The sequence below is a fragment of the Schistocerca cancellata genome, chromosome 3, assembly GCF_023864275.1.
Source record: "Schistocerca cancellata isolate TAMUIC-IGC-003103 chromosome 3, iqSchCanc2.1, whole genome shotgun sequence".
Taxonomy (NCBI): Eukaryota; Metazoa; Arthropoda; class Insecta; order Orthoptera; family Acrididae; genus Schistocerca; species Schistocerca cancellata.
The window spans coordinates 959,950,978-959,968,397 of NC_064628.1; the positions used below are offsets into that span (position 1 = coordinate 959,950,978).

General features: G+C 54.8%; 17 non-coding genes and 1 pseudogene across 17 annotated transcripts; all 18 read left to right on the top strand.

The window, feature by feature from the left end:
- Positions 1 to 344: 344 nt before the first annotated feature.
- Positions 345 to 463, top strand: LOC126178693 (5S ribosomal RNA). Its single transcript, XR_007536568.1, has one exon. It is a non-coding gene; the product is annotated as a 5S ribosomal RNA (ribosomal RNA).
- Positions 464 to 1,305: 842 nt separating this feature from the next.
- On the top strand, positions 1,306 to 1,424 carry LOC126178291 (5S ribosomal RNA). Its single transcript, XR_007536198.1, has one exon. It is a non-coding gene; the product is annotated as a 5S ribosomal RNA (ribosomal RNA).
- An 845-nt stretch (positions 1,425 to 2,269) lies between these two features.
- LOC126178170 (5S ribosomal RNA) lies at positions 2,270 to 2,388 on the top strand. The gene has a single exon (XR_007536083.1). It is a non-coding gene; the product is annotated as a 5S ribosomal RNA (ribosomal RNA).
- Positions 2,389 to 3,238: 850 nt separating this feature from the next.
- LOC126178338 (5S ribosomal RNA) lies at positions 3,239 to 3,357 on the top strand. Its single transcript, XR_007536244.1, has one exon. It is a non-coding gene; the product is annotated as a 5S ribosomal RNA (ribosomal RNA).
- An 836-nt stretch (positions 3,358 to 4,193) lies between these two features.
- Positions 4,194 to 4,312, top strand: LOC126178543 (5S ribosomal RNA). Its single transcript, XR_007536433.1, has one exon. It is a non-coding gene; the product is annotated as a 5S ribosomal RNA (ribosomal RNA).
- An 838-nt stretch (positions 4,313 to 5,150) lies between these two features.
- LOC126178286 (5S ribosomal RNA) lies at positions 5,151 to 5,269 on the top strand. Its single transcript, XR_007536193.1, has one exon. It is a non-coding gene; the product is annotated as a 5S ribosomal RNA (ribosomal RNA).
- Positions 5,270 to 6,116: 847 nt separating this feature from the next.
- Positions 6,117 to 6,235, top strand: LOC126178292 (5S ribosomal RNA). The gene has a single exon (XR_007536199.1). It is a non-coding gene; the product is annotated as a 5S ribosomal RNA (ribosomal RNA).
- An 852-nt stretch (positions 6,236 to 7,087) lies between these two features.
- On the top strand, positions 7,088 to 7,206 carry LOC126178705 (5S ribosomal RNA; annotated as a pseudogene).
- Positions 7,207 to 8,057: 851 nt separating this feature from the next.
- Positions 8,058 to 8,176, top strand: LOC126178251 (5S ribosomal RNA). Its single transcript, XR_007536161.1, has one exon. It is a non-coding gene; the product is annotated as a 5S ribosomal RNA (ribosomal RNA).
- Positions 8,177 to 9,005: 829 nt separating this feature from the next.
- LOC126178067 (5S ribosomal RNA) lies at positions 9,006 to 9,124 on the top strand. Its single transcript, XR_007535984.1, has one exon. It is a non-coding gene; the product is annotated as a 5S ribosomal RNA (ribosomal RNA).
- An 854-nt stretch (positions 9,125 to 9,978) lies between these two features.
- On the top strand, positions 9,979 to 10,097 carry LOC126178321 (5S ribosomal RNA). Its single transcript, XR_007536228.1, has one exon. It is a non-coding gene; the product is annotated as a 5S ribosomal RNA (ribosomal RNA).
- Positions 10,098 to 10,951: 854 nt separating this feature from the next.
- On the top strand, positions 10,952 to 11,070 carry LOC126178322 (5S ribosomal RNA). The gene has a single exon (XR_007536229.1). It is a non-coding gene; the product is annotated as a 5S ribosomal RNA (ribosomal RNA).
- An 854-nt stretch (positions 11,071 to 11,924) lies between these two features.
- LOC126178315 (5S ribosomal RNA) lies at positions 11,925 to 12,043 on the top strand. Its single transcript, XR_007536221.1, has one exon. It is a non-coding gene; the product is annotated as a 5S ribosomal RNA (ribosomal RNA).
- Positions 12,044 to 12,876: 833 nt separating this feature from the next.
- LOC126178068 (5S ribosomal RNA) lies at positions 12,877 to 12,995 on the top strand. Its single transcript, XR_007535985.1, has one exon. It is a non-coding gene; the product is annotated as a 5S ribosomal RNA (ribosomal RNA).
- Positions 12,996 to 13,864: 869 nt separating this feature from the next.
- Positions 13,865 to 13,983, top strand: LOC126178317 (5S ribosomal RNA). Its single transcript, XR_007536224.1, has one exon. It is a non-coding gene; the product is annotated as a 5S ribosomal RNA (ribosomal RNA).
- Positions 13,984 to 14,802: 819 nt separating this feature from the next.
- Positions 14,803 to 14,921, top strand: LOC126178184 (5S ribosomal RNA). Its single transcript, XR_007536097.1, has one exon. It is a non-coding gene; the product is annotated as a 5S ribosomal RNA (ribosomal RNA).
- Positions 14,922 to 15,760: 839 nt separating this feature from the next.
- Positions 15,761 to 15,879, top strand: LOC126178070 (5S ribosomal RNA). Its single transcript, XR_007535986.1, has one exon. It is a non-coding gene; the product is annotated as a 5S ribosomal RNA (ribosomal RNA).
- An 854-nt stretch (positions 15,880 to 16,733) lies between these two features.
- LOC126178265 (5S ribosomal RNA) lies at positions 16,734 to 16,852 on the top strand. Its single transcript, XR_007536174.1, has one exon. It is a non-coding gene; the product is annotated as a 5S ribosomal RNA (ribosomal RNA).
- Positions 16,853 to 17,420: the final 568 nt, after the last annotated feature.

Below are 17,420 nucleotides of genomic sequence, written 5' to 3' on the forward strand. Positions count from 1 at the left end.
CATCGCTACCAGTGGGCCCTCCAGCACGACACTGCCACACCCCGCACAGGCCCTCCGCTGAACACCAGGGACAAAATGCGTCCTCCGCTAGAGTCGAAGGCTGCACGCGCCCAGCGAATGACAGGGGGTGCAACGAGCAGCAGTGCGTCTCACACACGCGGCGGTGCGCCCGCCAATTCGGCCGTCACTCTGCTGGGACGCCGGGCGCGCGTCCCCGCCTCGTCCTCGAGGAACTGGCGGTTGCGGAAGGAAGCGCTTTCGTCAAATGGGGCCGAAAACTAACATTTTGTGTGTTGGGAGAAAAGCCGAACGCGAATTCTGCCGTGCTCCTACATTAGATGAGCGCCAACGGCCATACCATGATGAATACACCGGTTCTCGTTCAATCACCAAAGTTAAGCATCTTCGGGCCCGTCTAGTACTTGGATGGGTGACCGCCTGGGAAACCCGGGTGCTGCTGGCTCCCTTCCTGTTTTTTTTTTTTGTTATGTCACCAGCCCAATTTTCAAACTACCTTTCTGTTGTGACAAAGATGCTTCTTTATGCCTTTTAAACTACTGTATGTTACGAAAATGCAGTAATTAACTCAGTTTGAGGGAGAATGTGCTAACCAAGTTTGCCAAAAAGACTTTGAAAACGACAAAACAGTACGAATCGGCAGGTGATTTCTGAAATACGTCACCGCCTATTGTTGTGTAGGAGTGTAGAGTTCCAAATTTGATTTGTAACCACGAATTTATTCCTTAGTCGTCTCGTCTCGTCTCGTCTCGTCCCGCAGACGTTTGTCGTGCTTGCGCTGTCATATGGACCACGACCCGAGCGGCAGCGAGCGGCAGTCGAGCAAAGTCGGGACAAGTCGGGACGGGGACAGGGACAGGGATAGGAATGGTGCGAATGCACTGCAAACTACGCAGACACCTGGTGTGTGGCGAGGCGAGGCGAGGCGAGGCGAGGAAGCCCACATCGCTACCAGTGGGCCCTCCAGCACGACACTGCCACACCCCACACAGGCCTTCCGCTGAACATCAGGGACAAGATGCGTCCTCCGCTAGTGTCGAAGGCTGCACGCGCCCAGCGAATGACTGGGGGTGCAACGAGCAGCAGTGCGTCTCACACACGCGGCGGTGCGCCCGCCAATTCGGCCGTCACTCTGCTGGGACGCCGGGCGCGCCTCCCCGCGCCGTCCTCGAGGAACTGGCGGTTGCGGAAGGAAGCGCTTTCGTCAAATGCGGCCGAAAACTAACATTTTGTGTGTTGGGAGAAAAGCCGAACGCGAATTCTGCCGTGCTCCTACATTAGATGAGCGCCAACGGCCATACCATGATGAATACACCGGTTCTCGTCCGATCACCGAAGTTAAGCAACATCGGGCCCGGCTAGTACTTGGATGGGTGACCGCCTGGGAAACCCGGGTGCTGCTGGCTCCCTTCCTGTTTTTTTTTGTTATGTCGCCAGCCCAATTTTCAAACTACCTTTCTGTTGTGACAAAGATGCTTCTTTAAGCCTTTTAAACTACTGTAATGGTACGAAAATGCAGTAATTAACTCAGTTTGAGGGAGAATGTGCTAACCAAGTTTGCCAAGAAGACTTTGAAAACTACAAAACAGTACGAATCGGCAGGTGATTTCTGAAATACGTCACCGCCTATTGTTGTGTAGGAGTGTAGAGTTCCAAATTTGATTTGTAACCACGAATTTATTCCTTAGTCGTCTCGTCTCGTCTCGTCTCGTCTCGTCCCGCAGACGTTTGTCGTGCTTGCGCTGTCATATGGACCACGACCCGAGCGGCAGCGAGCGGCAGTCGAGCAAAGACGGGACAGGTCGGGACGGGGACAGGGACAGGGATAGGAATGGTGCGAATGCACTGCAAACTACGCAGACACCTGGTGTGAGGCGAGGCGAGGCGAGGCGAGGCGAGGAAGCCCACATCGCTACCAGTGGGCCCTCCAGCACGACACTGCCACACCCCGCACAGGCCCTCCGCTGAACACCAGGGACAAGATGCGTTCTCCGCTAGTGTCGAAGGCTGCACGCGCCCAGCGAATGACAGGGGGTGCAGCGAGCAGCAGTGCGTCTCACACACGCGGCGGTGCGCCCGCCAATTCGGCCGTCACTCTGCTGGGACGCCGGGCGCGCCTCCCCGCGCCGTCCTCGGGGAACTGGCGGTTGCGGAAGGAAGCGCTTTCGTCAAATGCAGCCGAAAACTAACATTTTGTGTGTTGGGAGAAAAGCCGAACGCGAATTCTGCCGTGCTCCTACATTAGATGAGCGCCAACGGCCATACCATGATGAATACACCGGTTCTCGTCCGATCACCGAAGTTAAGCATCATCGGGCCCGGCTAGTACTTGGATGGGTGACCGCCTGGGAAACCCGGGTGCTGCTGGCTCCCTTCCTGTTTTTTTTTGTTATGTCACCAGCCCAATTTTCAAACTACCTTTCTGTTGAGACAAAGATGCTTCTTTATGCCTTTTAAACTACTGTAATGGTACGAAAATGCAGTAATTAACTCAGTTTGAGGGAGAATGTGCTAACCAAGTTTGCCAAGAGGACTTTGAAAACGACAAAACAGTACGAATCGGCAGGTGATTTCTGAAATACGTCACCGCCTATTGTTGTGTAGGAGTGTAGAGTTCCATAATTGATTTGTAACCACGAATTTATTCCTTAGTCGTCTCGTCTCGTCTCGTCTCGTCTCGTCCCGCAGACGTTTGTCGTGCTTGCGCTGTCATATGGACCACGACCCGAGCGGCAGCGAGCGGCAGTCGAGCAACGTCGGGACATGTCGGGACGGGGACAGGGACAGGGATAGGAATGGTGCGAATGCACTGCAAACTACGCAGACACCTGGTGTGAGGCGAGGCGAGGCGAGGCGAGGCGCGGCTAGGAAGCCCACATCGCTACCAGTGGGCCCTCCAGCACGACACTGCCACACCCCGCACAGGCCCTCCGCTGAACACCAGGGACAAGATGCGTCCTCCGCTAGTGTCGAAGGCTGCACGCGCCCAGCGAATGACAGGGAGTGCAACGAGCAGCAGTGCGTCTCACACACGCGGCGGTGCGCCCGCCAATTCGGCCGTCACTCTGCTGGGACACCGGGCGCGCCTCCCCGCGCCGTCCTCGAGGAACTGGCGGTTGCGGAAGGAAGCGCTTTCGTCAAATGCGGCCGAAAACCAACATTTTGTGTGTTGGGAGAAAAGCCGAACGCGAATTCTGCCGTATTCCTACATTAGATGAGCGCCAACGGCCATATCATGATGAATACACCGGTTCTCGTCCGATCACCGAAGTTAAGCAACATCGGGCCCGGCTAGTACTTGGATGGGTGACCGCCTGGGAAACCCGGGTGCTGCTGGCTCCCTTCCTGTTTTTTTTTTGTTATGTCGCCAGCCCAATTTTCAAACTATCTTTCTGTTGTGACAAAGATGCTTCTTTAAGCCTTTTAAACTAATGTAATGGTACGAAAATGCAGTAATTAACTCAGTTTGAGGGAGAATGTGCTAACCAAGTTTGCCAAGAAGACTTTGTAAACAACAAAACATTACGAATCGTCAGGTGATTTCTGAAATACGTCACCGCCTATTGTTGTGTAGGAGTGTAGAGTTCCAAATTTGATTTGTAACCACGAATTTATTCCTTAGTCGTCTCGTCTCGTCTCGTCTCGTCTCGTCCCGCAGACGTTTGTCGTGCTTGCGCTGTCATATGGACCACGACCCGAGCGGCAGCGAGCGGCAGTCGAGCAAAGACGGGGACAGGGACAGGGATAGGAATGGTGCGAATGCACTGCAAACTACGCAGACACCTGGTGTGAGGCGAGGCGAGGCGATTCGAGGCGAGGCGAGGAAGCCCACATCGCTACCAGTGGGCCCTCCAGCACGACACTGCCACACCCCGCACAGGCCCTCCGCTGAACACCAGGGACAAAATGCGTCCTCCGCTAGAGTCGAAGGCTGCACGCGCCCAGCGAATGACAGGGGGTGCAACGAGCAGCAGTGCGTCTCACACACGCGGCGGTGCGCCCGCCAATTCGGCCGTCACTCTGCTGGGACGCCGGGCGCGCGTCCCCGCCTCGTCCTCGAGGAACTGGCGGTTGCGGAAGGAAGCGCTTTCGTCAAATGGGGCCGAAAACTAACATTTTGTGTGTTGGGAGAAAAGCCGAACGCGAATTCTGCCGTGCTCCTACATTAGATGAGCGCCAACGGCCATACCATGATGAATACACCGGTTCTCGTTCAATCACCGAAGTTAAGCATCTTCGGGCCCGTCTAGTACTTGGATGGGTGACCGCCTGGGAAACCCGGGTGCTGCTGGCTCCCTTCCTGTTTTTTTTTTTTGTTATGTCACCAGCCCAATTTTCAAACTACCTTTCTGTTGTGACAAGGATGCTTCTTTATGCCTTTTAAACTACTGTAATGGTACGAAAATGCAGTAATTAACTCAGTTTGAGGGAGAATGTGCTAACCAAGTTTGCCAAGAAGACTTTGAAAACGACAAAACAGTACGAATCAGCAGGTGATTTCTGAAATACGTCACCGCCTATTGTTGTGTAGGAGTGTAGAGTTCCAAATTTGATTTGTAACCACGAATTTATTCCTTAGTCGTCTCGTCTCGTCTCGTCCCGCAGACGTTTGTCGTGCTTGCGCTGTCATATGGACCACGACCCGAGCGGCAGCGAGCGGCAGTCGAGCAAAGTCGGGACAAGTCGGGACGGGGACGGGGACAGGGATAGGAATGGTGCGAATGCACTGCAAACTACGCAGACACCTGGTGTGTGGCGAGGCGAGGCGAGGCGAGGCGAAGAAGCCCACATCGCTACCAGTGGGCCCTCCAGCACGACACTGCCACACCCCGCACAGGCCTTCCGCTGAACACCAGGGACAAGATGCGTCCTCCGCTAGTGTCGAAGGCTGCACGCGCCCAGCGAATGACAGGGGGTGCAACGAGCAGCAGTGCGTCTCACACACGCGGCGGTGCGCCCGCCAATTCGGCCGTCACTCTGCTGGGACGCCGGGCGCGCCTCCCCGCGCCGTCCTCGAGGAACTGGCGGTTGCGGAAGGAAGCGCTTTCGTCAAATGGGGCCGAAAACTAACATTTTGTGTGTTGGGAGAAAAGCCGAACGCGAATTCTGCCGTGCTCCTACATTAGACGAGCGCCAACGGCCATACCATGATGAATACACCGGTTCTCGTCCGTTCACCGAAGTTAAGCATCATCGGGCCCGGCTAGTACTTGGATGGGTGACCGCCTGGGAAACCCGGGTGCTGCTGGCTCCATTCCTGTTTTTTTTTTTTTTTTTGTTATGTCACCAGCCCAATTTTCAAACTACCTTTCTGTTGTGACAAAGATGCTTCTTTATGCCTTTTAAACTACTGTATGTTACGAAAATGCAGTAATTAACTCAGTTTGAGGGAGAATGTGCTAACCAAGTTTGCCAAAAAGACTTTGAAAACGACAAAACAGTACGAATCGGCAGGTGATTTCTGAAATACGTCACCGCCTATTGTTGTGTAGGAGAGTAGAGTTCCAAATTTGATTTGTAACCACGAATTTATTCCTTAGTCGTCTCGTCTCGTCTCGTCTCGTCCCGCAGACGTTTGTCGTGCTTGCGCTGTCATATGGACCACGACCCGAGCGGCAGCGAGCGGCAGTCGAGCAAAGTCGGGACAAGTCGGGACGGGGACAGGGACAGGGATAGGAATGGTGCGAATGCACTGCAAACTACGCAGACACCTGGTGTGTGGCGAGGCGAGGCGAGGCGAGGCGAGGAAGCCCACATCGCTACCAGTGGGCCCTCAAGCACGACACTGCCACACCCCACACAGGCCTTCCGCTGAACATCAGGGACAAGATGCGTCCTCCGCTAGTGTCGAAGGCTGCACGCGCCCAGCGAATGACTGGGGGTGCAACGAGCAGCAGTGCGTCTCACACACGCGGCGGTGCGCCCGCCAATTCGGCCGTCACTCTGCTGGGACGCCGGGCGCGCCTCCCCGCGCCGTCCTCGAGGAACTGGCGGTTGCGGAAGGAAGCGCTTTCGTCAAATGCGGCCGAAAACTAACATTTTGTGTGTTGGGAGAAAAGCCGAACGCGAATTCTGCCGTGCTCCTACATTAGATGAGCGCCAACGGCCATACCATGATGAATACACCGGTTCTCGTCCGATCACCGAAGTTAAGCAACATCGGGCCCGGCTAGTACTTGGATGGGTGACCGCCTGGGAAACCCGGGTGCTGCTGGCTCCCTTCCTGTTTTTTTTTTTGTTATGTCGCCAGCCCAATTTTCAAACTACCTTTCTGTTGTGACAAAGATGCTTCTTTAAGCCTTTTAAACTACTGTAATGGTACGAAAATGCAGTAATTAACTCAGTTTGAGGGAGAATGTGCTAACCAAGTTTCCCAAGAAGACTTTGAAAACTACAAAACAGTACGAATCGGCAGGTGATTTCTGAAATACGTCACCGCCTATTGTTGTGTAGGAGTGTAGAGTTCCAAATTTGATTTGTAACCACGAATTTATTCCTTAGTCGTCTCGTCTCGTCTCGTCTCGTCTCGTCCCGCAGACGTTTGTCGTGCTTGCGCTGTCATATGGACCACGACCCGAGCGGCAGCGAGCGGCAGTCGAGCAAAGTCGGGACAAGTCGGGACGGGGACAGGGACAGGGATAGGAATGGTGCGAATGCACTGCAAACTACGCAGACACCTGGTGTGAGGCGAGGCGAGGCGATTCGAGGCGAGGCGAGGAAGCCCACATCGCTACCAGTGGGCCCTCCAGCACGACACTGCCACACCCCGCACAGGCCCTACGCTGAACACCAGGGACAAGATGCGTCCTCCGCTAGTGTCGAAAGCTGAACGCGCCCAGCGAATGACAGGGGGTGCAACGAGCAGCAGTGCGTCTCACACACGCGGCGGTGCGCCCGCCAATTCGGCCGTCACTCTGCTGGGACGCCGGGCGCGCCTCCCCGCGTCGTCCTCGAGGAACTGGCGGTTGCGGAAGGAAGCGCTTTCGTCAAATGGGGCCGAAAACTAACATTTTGTGTGTTGGGAGAAAAGTCGAACGCGAATTCTGCCGTGCTCCTACATTAGATGAGCGCCAACGGCCATACCATGATGAATACACCGGTTCTCGTCCAATCACCGAAGTTAAGCCTCATCGGGACCGGCTAGTACTTGGATGGGTGACCGCCTGGGAAACCCGGGTGCTGCTGGCTCCCTTCCTGTTTTTTTTTTGTTATGTCACCAGCCCAATTTTCAAACTACCTTTCTGTTGTGACAAAGATGCTTCTTTATGCCTTTTAAACTACTGTAATGGTACGAAAATGCAGTAATTAACTCAGTTTGAGGGAGAATGTGCTAACCAAGTTTGCCAAGAAGACTTTGAAAACGACAAAACAGTACGAATCGGCAGGTGATTTCTGAAATACGTCACCGCCTATTGTTGTGTAGGAGTGTAAGGGTCCAAATTTGATTTGTAACGACGAATTTATTCCTTAGTCGTCTCGTCTCGTCTCGTCTCGTCCCGCAGACGTTTGTCGTGCTTGCGCTGTCATATGGACCACGACCCGAGCGGCAGCGAGCGGCAGTCTAGCAAAGTCGGGACAAGTCGGGACGGGAACTGGGACAGGGATAGGAATGGTGCGAATGCACTGCAAACTACGCAGACACCTGGTGTGAGGCGAGGCGTGGCGAGGCGAGTCGAGGCGAGGCGAGGAAGCCCACATCGCTACCAGTGGGCCCTCCAGCATGACACTGCCACATCCCGCACAGGCCCTCCGCTGAACACCAGGGACAAGATGAGTCCTCCGCTAGTGTCGAAGGCTGCACGCGCCCAGCGAATGACAGGGGGTGCAACGAGCAGCAGTGCGTCTCACACACGCGGCGGTGCGCCCGCCAATTCGGCCGTCACTCTGCTGGGACGCCGGGCGCGCCTCCCCGCGCCGTCCTCGAGGAACTGGCGGTTGCGGAAGGAAGCGCTTTCGTCAAATGCGGCCGAAAACTAATATTTTGTGTGTGGGGAGAAAAGCCGAACGCGAATTCAGCCGTGCTCCTACATTAGATGAGCGTCAACGGCCATACCATGATGAATACACCGATTCTCGTCCGATCACCGAAGTTAAGCATCATCGGGCCCGGCTAGTACTTGGATGGGTGACCGCCTGGGAAACCCTGGTGCTGTTGGCTCCCTTCCTGTTTTTTTTTGTTATGTCGCGAGCCCAATTTTCAAACTACCTTTCTGTTGTGACAAAGATGCTTCTTTAAGCCTTTTAAACTACTGTAATGGTACGAAAATGCAGTAATTAACTCAGTTTGAGGGAGAATGTGCTAACCAAGTTTGCCAAGAAGACTTTGAAAACGACAAAACAGTACGAATCGGCAGGTGATTTCTGAAATACGTCACCGCCTATTGTTGTGTAGGAGTGTAGAGTTCCAAATTTGATTTGTAACGACGAATTTATTCCTTAGTCGTCTCGTCTCGTCTCGTCTCGTCCCGCAGACGTTTGTCGTGCTTGCGCTGTCATATGGACCACGACCCGAGCGGCAGCGAGCGGCAGTCGAGCAAAGACGGGGACAGGGACAGGGATAGGAATGGTGCGAATGCAGTGCAAACTACGCAGACACCTGGTGTGAGGCGAGGCGAGGCGATTCGAGGCGAGGCGAGGAAGCCCACATCGCTACCAGTGGGCCCTCCAGCACGACACTGCCACACCCCGCACAGGCCTCCGCTGAACACCAGGGACAAGATGCGTCCTCCTCGAGTGTCGAAGGCTGCACGCGCCCAGCGAATGACAGGGGGTGCAACAAGCAGCAGTGCGTCTCACACACGCGGCGGTGCGCCCGCCAATTCGGCCGTCACTCTGCTGGGACGCCGGGCGCGCCTCCCCGCGCCGTCCTCGAGGAACTGGCGGTTGCGGAAGGAAGCGCTTACGTCAAATGCGGCCGAAAACTAACATTTTGTGTGTTGGGAGAAAAGCCGAACGCGAATTCTGCCGTGCTCTTACATTAGATGAGCGCCAACGGCCATACCATGATGAATACACCGGTTCTCGTCCGATCACCGAAGTTAAGCATCATCGGGCCCGGCTAGTACTTGGATGGGTGACCGCCTGAGAAACCCGGGTGCTGTTGGCTCCCTTCCTGTTTTTTTTTTTTTGTTATGTCGCCAGCCCCATTTTCAAACTACCTTTCTGTTGTGACAAAGATGCTTCCTTAAGCCTTTTAAACTACTGTAATGGTACGAAAATGCAGTAATTAACTCAGTTTGAGGGAGAATGTGCTAACCAAGTTTGCTAAGAAGACTTTGAAAACGACAAAACAGTACTAATCGGCAGGTGATTTCTGAAATACGTCACCGCCTATTGTTGTGTAGGAGTGTAGAGTTCCAAATTTGATTTGTAACCACGAATTTATTCCTTAGTCGTCTCGTCTCGTCTCGTCTCGTCTCGTCCCGCAGACGTTTGTCGTGCTTGCGCTGTCATATGGACCACGACCCGAGCGGCAGCGAGCGGCAGTCGAGCAAAGTCGGGACAAGTCGGGACGGGGACAGGGACCTGGATACGAATGGTGCGAATGCACTGCAAACTATGCAGACACCTGGTGTGAGGCGAGGCGAGGCGAGGCGAGGCGAGGCGAGGAAGCCCACATCGCTACCAGTGGGCCCTCCAGCACGACACTGCCACACCCCGCACAGGCCCTCCGCTGAACACCAGGGACAAGATGCGTCCTCCGCTAGTGTCGAAGGCTGAACGCGCCCTGCGAATGACAGGAGGTGCAACGAGCAGCAGTGCGTCTCACACACGCGGCGGTGCGCCCGCCAATTCGGCCGTCACTCTGCTGGGACGCCGGGCGCGCCTCCCCGCGCCGTCCTCGAGGAACTGGCGGTTGCGGAAGGAAGCGCTTTCGTCAAATGCGGCCGAAAACTAACATTTTGTGTGTTGGGAGAAAAGCCGAACGCGAATTCAGCCGTGCTCCTACATTAGATGGGCGCCAACGGCCATACCATGATGAATACCCCGGTTCTCGTCCGATCACCAAAGTTAAGCATCATCGGGCCCGGCTAGTACTTGGATGGGTGACCGCCTGGGAAACCCGGGTGCTGCTGGCTCCCTTCCTGTTTTTTTTTTTATGTCGCCAGCCCAATTTTCAAACTACCTCTCTGTTGTGACAAAGATGCTTCTTTAAGCCTTTTAAACTACTGTAATGGTACGAAAATGCAGTAATTAACTCAGTTTGAGGGAGAATGTGCTAACCAAGTTTGCCAAGAAGACTTTGAAAACGACAAAACAGTTCGAATCGGCAGGTGATTTCTGAAATACGTCACCGCCTATTGTTGTGTAGGAGTGTAGAGTTCCAAATTTGATTTGTAACCCCGAATTTATTCCTTAGTCGTCTCGTCTCGTCTCGTCCCGCAGACGTTTGTCGTGCTTGCGCTGTCATATGGACCACGACCCGAGCGGCAGCGAGCGGCAGTCGAGCAAAGTCGGGACAAGTCGGGACGGGGACAGGGACAGGGATAGGAATGGTGCGAATGCACTGCAAACTACGCAGACACCTGGTGTGAGGCGAGGCGAGCCGAGGCGAGGCGAGGCGAGGCGAGGCGAGGCGAGGAAGCCCACATCGCTACCAGTGGGCCCTCCAGCACGACACTGCCACACCCCGCACAGGGCCTCCGCTGAACACCAGGGACAAGATGCGTCCTCCGCTAGTGTCGAAGGCTGAACGCGCCCTGCGAATGACAGGAGGTGCAACGAGCAGCAGTGCGTCTCACACACGCGGCGGTGCGCCCGCCAATTCGGCCGTCACTCTGCTGGGACGCCGGGCGCGCCTCCCCGCGCCGTCCTCGAGGAACTGGCGGTTGCGGAAGGAAGCGCTTTCGTCAAATGCGGCCGAAAACTAACATTTTGTGTGTTGGGAGAAAAGCCGAACGCGAATTCAGCCGTGCTCCTACATTAGATGGGCGCCAACGGCCATACCATGATGAATACCCCGGTTCTCGTCCGATCACCAAAGTTAAGCATCATCGGGCCCGGCTAGTACTTGGATGGGTGACCGCCTGGGAAACCCGGGTGCTGCTGGCTCCCTTCCTGTTTTTTTTTTTATGTCGCCAGCCCAATTTTCAAACTACCTCTCTGTTGTGACAAAGATGCTTCTTTAAGCCTTTTAAACTACTGTAATGGTACGAAAATGCAGTAATTAACTCAGTTTGAGGGAGAATGTGCTAACCAAGTTTGCCAAGAAGACTTTGAAAACGACAAAACAGTTCGAATCGGCAGGTGATTTCTGAAATACGTCACCGCCTATTGTTGTGTAGGAGTGTAGAGTTCCAAATTTGATTTGTAACCCCGAATTTATTCCTTAGTCGTCTCGTCTCGTCTCGTCCCGCAGACGTTTGTCGTGCTTGCGCTGTCATACGGACCACGACCCGAGCGGCAGCGAGCGGCAGTCGAGCAAAGTCGGGACAAGTCGGGACGGGGACAGGGACAGGGATAGGAATGGTGCGAATGCACTGCAAACTACGCAGACACCTGGTGTGAGGCGAGGCGAGCCGAGGCGAGGCGAGGCGAGGCGAGGCGAGGCGAGGAAGCCCACATCGCTACCAGTGGGCCCTCCAGCACGACACTGCCACACCCCGCACAGGGCCTCCGCTGAACACCAGGGACAAGATGCGTCCTCCGCTAGTGTCGAAGGCTGAACGCGCCCTGCGAATGACAGGAGGTGCAACGAGCAGCAGTGCGTCTCACACACGCGGCGGTGCGCCCGCCAATTCGGCCGTCACTCTGCTGGGACGCCGGGCGCGCCTCCCCGCGCCGTCCTCGAGGAACTGGCGGTTGCGGAAGGAAGCGTTTACGTCAAATGCGGCCGAAAACTAACATTTTGTGTGTTGGGAGAAAAGCCGAACGCGAATTCTGCCGTGCTCTTACATTAGATGAGCGCCAACGGCCATACCATGATGAATACACCGGTTCTCGTCCGATCACCGAAGTTAAGCATCATCGGGCCCGGCTAGTACTTGGATGGGTGACCGCCTGAGAAACACGCGTGCTGTTGGCTCCCTTCCTGTTTTTTTTTTTTTGTTATGTCGCCAGCCCCATTTTCAAACTACCTTTCTGTTGTGACAAAGATGCTTCCTTAAGCCTTTTAAACTACTGTAATGGTACGAAAATGCAGTAATTAACTCAGTTTGAGGGAGAATGTGCTAACCAAGTTTGCCAAGAAGACTTTGAAAACGACAAAACAGTACGAATCGGCAGGTGATTTCTGAAATACGTCACCGCCTATTGTTGTGTAGGAGTGTAGAGTTCCAAATTTGATTTGTAACGACGAATTTATTCCTTAGTCGTCTCGTCTCGTCTCGTCTCGTCCCGCAGACGTTTGTCGTGCTTGCGCTGTCATATGGACCACGACCCGAGCGGCAGCGAGCGGCAGTCGAGCAAAGACGGGGACAGGGACAGGGATAGGAATGGTGCGAATGCACTGCAAACTACGCAGACACCTGGTGTGAGGCGAGGCGAGGCGATTCGAGGCGAGGCGAGGAAGCCCACATCGCTACCAGTGGGCCCTCCAGCACGACACTGCCACACCCCGCACAGGCCTCCGCTGAACACCAGGGACAAGATGCGTCCTCCTCGAGTGTCGAAGGCTGCACGCGCCCAGCGAATGACAGGGGGTGCAACAAGCAGCAGTGCGTCTCACACACGCGGCGGTGCGCCCGCCAATTCGGCCGTCACTCTGCTGGGACGCCGGGCGCGCCTCCCCGCGCCGTCCTCGAGGAACTGGCGGTTGCGGAAGGAAGCGCTTACGTCAAATGCGGCCGAAAACTAACATTTTGTGTGTTGGGAGAAAAGCCGAACGCGAATTCTGCCGTGCTCTTACATTAGATGAGCGCCAACGGCCATACCATGATGAATACACCGGTTCTCGTCCGATCACCGAAGTTAAGCATCATCGGGCCCGGCTAGTACTTGGATGGGTGACCGCCTGAGAAACCCGGGTGCTGTTGGCTCCCTTCCTGTTTTTTTTTTTTTGTTATGTCGCCAGCCCCATTTTCAAACTACCTTTCTGTTGTGACAAAGATGCTTCCTTAAGCCTTTTAAACTACTGTAATGGTACGAAAATGCAGTAATTAACTCAGTTTGAGGGAGAATGTGCTAACCAAGTTTGCTAAGAAGACTTTGAAAACGACAAAACAGTACTAATCGGCAGGTGATTTCTGAAATACGTCACCGCCTATTGTTGTGTAGGAGTGTAGAGTTCCAAATTTGATTTGTAACCACGAATTTATTCCTTAGTCGTCTCGTCTCGTCTCGTCTCGTCTCGTCCCGCAGACGTTTGTCGTGCTTGCGCTGTCATATGGACCACGACCCGAGCGGCAGCGAGCGGCAGTCGAGCAAAGTCGGGACAAGTCGGGACGGGGACAGGGACAGGGATAGGAATGGTGCGAATGCACTGCAAACTACGCAGACACCTGGTGTGAGGCGAGGCGAGCCGAGGCGAGGCGAGGCGAGGCGAGGCGAGGCGAGGAAGCCCACATCGCTACCAGTGGGCCCTCCAGCACGACACTGCCACACCCCGCACAGGGCCTCCGCTGAACACCAGGGACAAGATGCGTCCTCCGCTAGTGTCGAAGGCTGAACGCGCGCTGCGAATGACAGGAGGTGCAACGAGCAGCAGTGCGTCTCACACACGCGGCGGTGCGCCCGCCAATTCGGCCGTCACTCTGCTGGGACGCCGGGCGCGCCTCCCCGCGCCGTCCTCGAGGAACTGGCGGTTGCGGAAGGAAGCGTTTACGTCAAATGCGGCCGAAAACTAACATTTTGTGTGTTGGGAGAAAAGCCGAACGCGAATTCTGCCGTGCTCTTACATTAGATGAGCGCCAACGGCCATACCATGATGAATACACCGGTTCTCGTCCGATCACCGAAGTTAAGCATCATCGGGCCCGGCTAGTACTTGGATGGGTGACCGCCTGAGAAACACGCGTGCTGTTGGCTCCCTTCCTGTTTTTTTTTTTTGTTATGTCGCCAGCCCCATTTTCAAACTACCTTTCTGTTGTGACAAAGATGCTTCCTTAAGCCTTTTAAACTACTGTAATGGTACGAAAATGCAGTAATTAACTCAGTTTGAGGGAGAATGTGCTAACCAAGTTTGCCAAGAAGACTTTGAAAACGACAAAACAGTACTAATCGGCAGGTGATTTCTGAAATACGTCACCGCCTATTGCTGTGTAGGAGTGTAGAGTTCCAAATTTGATTTGTAACCACGAATTTATTCCTTAGTCGTCTCGTCTCGTCTCGTCCCGCAGACGTTTGTCGTGCTTGCGCTGTCATATGGACCACGACCCGAGCGGCAGCGAGCGGCAGTCGAGCAAAGTCGGGACAAGTCGGGACGGGGACACTGCAAACTATGCAGACACCTGGTGTGAGCCGAGGCGAGGCGAGGCGAGGCGAGGCGAGGCGAGGAAGCCCACATCGCTACCAGTGGGCCCTCCAGCACGACACTGCCACACCCCGCACAGGCCCTCCGCTGAACACCAGGGACAAGATGCGTCCTCCGCTAGTGTCGAAGGCTGAACGCGCCCTGCGAATGACAGGAGGTGCAACGAGCAGCAGTGCGTCTCACACACGCGGCGGTGCGCCCGCCAATTCGGCCGTCACTCTGCTGGGACGCCGGGCGCGCCTCCCCGCGCCGTCCTCGAGGAACTGGCGGTTGCGGAAGGAAGCGCTTTCGTCAAATGCGGCCGAAAACTATCATTTTGTGTGTTGGGAGAAAAGCCGAACGCGAATTCTGCCGTGCTCTTACATTAGATGAGCGCCAACGGCCATACCATGATGAATACACCGGTTCTCGTCCGATCACCGAAGTTAAGCATCATCGGGCCCGGCTAGTACTTGGATGGGTGACCGCCTGAGAAACCCGGGTGCTGTTGACTCCCTTCCTGTTTTTTTTTTTTATGTCGCCAGCCCAATTTTCAAACTACCTCTCTGTTGTGACAAAGATGCTTCTTTAAGCCTTTTAAACTACTGTAATGGTACGAAAATGCAGTAATTAACTCAGTTTGAGGGAGAATGTGCTAACCAAGTTTGCCAAGAAGACTTTGAAAACGACAAAACAGTTCGAATCGGCAGGTGATTTCTGAAATACGTCACCGCCTATTGTTGTGTAGGAGTGTAGAGTTCCAAATTTGATTTGTAACCACGAATTTATTCCTTAGTCGTCTCGTCTCGTCTCGTCCCGCAGACGTTTGTCGTGCTTGCGCTGTCATATGGACCACGACCCGAGCGGCAGCGAGCGGCAGTCGAGCAAAGTCGGGACAAGTCGGGACGGGGACAGGGACAGGGATAGGAATGGTGCGAATGCACTGCAAACTACGCAGACACCTGGTGTGAGGCGAGGCGAGGCGATTCGAGGCGAGGCGAGGAAGCCCACATCGCTACCAGTGGGCCCTCCAGCACGACACTGCCACACCCCGCACAGGCCTCCGCTGAACACCAGGGACAAGATGCGTCCTCCTCGAGTGTCGAAGGCTGCACGCGCCCAGCGAATGACAGGGGGTGCAACAAGCAGCAGTGCGTCTCACACACGCGGCGGTGCGCCCGCCAATTCGGCCGTCACTCTGCTGGGACGCCGGGCGCGCCTCCCCGCGCCGTCCTCGAGGAACTGGCGGTTGCGGAAGGAAGCGCTTACGTCAAATGCGGCCGAAAACTAACATTTTGTGTGTTGGGAGAAAAGCCGAACGCGAATTCTGCCGTGCTCTTACATTAGATGAGCGCCAACGGCCATACCATGATGAATACACCGGTTCTCGTCCGATCACCGAAGTTAAGCATCATCGGGCCCGGCTAGTACTTGGATGGGTGACCGCCTGAGAAACCCGGGTGCTGTTGGCTCCCTTCCTGTTTTTTTTTTTTTGTTATGTCGCCAGCCCCATTTTCAAACTACCTTTCTGTTGTGACAAAGATGCTTCCTTAAGCCTTTTAAACTACTGTAATGGTACGAAAATGCAGTAATTAACTCAGTTTGAGGGAGAATGTGCTAACCAAGTTTGCTAAGAAGACTTTGAAAACGACAAAACAGTACTAATCGGCAGGTGATTTCTGAAATACGTCACCGCCTATTGTTGTGTAGGAGTGTAGAGTTCCAAATTTGATTTGTAACCACGAATTTATTCCTTAGTCGTCTCGTCTCGTCTCGTCTCGTCTCGTCCCGCAGACGTTTGTCGTGCTTGCGCTGTCATATGGACCACGACCCGAGCGGCAGCGAGCGGCAGTCGAGCAAAGTCGGGACAAGTCGGGACGGGGACAGGGACAGGGATAGGAATGGTGCGAATGCACTGCAAACTATGCAGACACCTGGTGTGAGGCGAGGCGAGGCGAGGCGAGGCGAGGCGAGGAAGCCCACATCGCTACCAGTGGGCCCTCCAGCACGACACTGCCACACCCCGCACAGGCCCTCCGCTGAACACCAGGGACAAGATGCGTCCTCCGCTAGTGTCGAAGGCTGAACGCGCCCTGCGAATGACAGGAGGTGCAACGAGCAGCAGTGCGTCTCACACACGCGGCGGTGCGCCCGCCAATTCGGCCGTCACTCTGCTGGGACGCCGGGCGCGCCTCCCCGCGCCGTCCTCGAGGAACTGGCGGTTGCGGAAGGAAGCGCTTTCGTCAAATGCGGCCGAAAACTAACATTTTGTGTGTTGGGAGAAAAGCCGAACGCGAATTCAGCCGTGCTCCTACATTAGATGGGCGCCAACGGCCATACCATGATGAATACACCGGTTCTCGTCCGATCACCAAAGTTAAGCATCATCGGGCCCGGCTAGTACTTGGATGGGTGACCGCCTGGGAAACCCGGGTGCTGCTGGCTCCCTTCCTGTTTTTTTTTTTATGTCGCCAGCCCAATTTTCAAACTACCTCTCTGTTGTGACAAAGATGCTTCTTTAAGCCTTTTAAACTACTGTAATGGTACGAAAATGCAGTAATTAACTCAGTTTGAGGGAGAATGTGCTAACCAAGTTTGCTAAGAAGACTTTGAAAACGACAAAACAGTACTAATCGGCAGGTGATTTCTGAAATACGTCACCGCCTATTGTTGTGTAGGAGTGTAGAGTTCCAAATTTGATTTGTAACCACGAATTTATTCCTTAGTCGTCTCGTCTCGTCTCGTCTCGTCTCGTCCCGCAGACGTTTGTCGTGCTTGCGCTGTCATATGGACCACGACCCGAGCGGCAGCGAGCGGCAGTCGAGCAAAGTCGGGACAAGTCGGGACGGGGACAGGGACAGGGATAGGAATGGTGCGAATGCACTGCAAACTATGCAGACACCTGGTGTGAGGCGAGGCGAGGCGAGGCGAGGCGAGGCGAGGAAGCCCACATCGCTACCAGTGGGCCCTCCAGCACGACACTGCCACACCCCGCACAGGCCCTCCGCTGAAC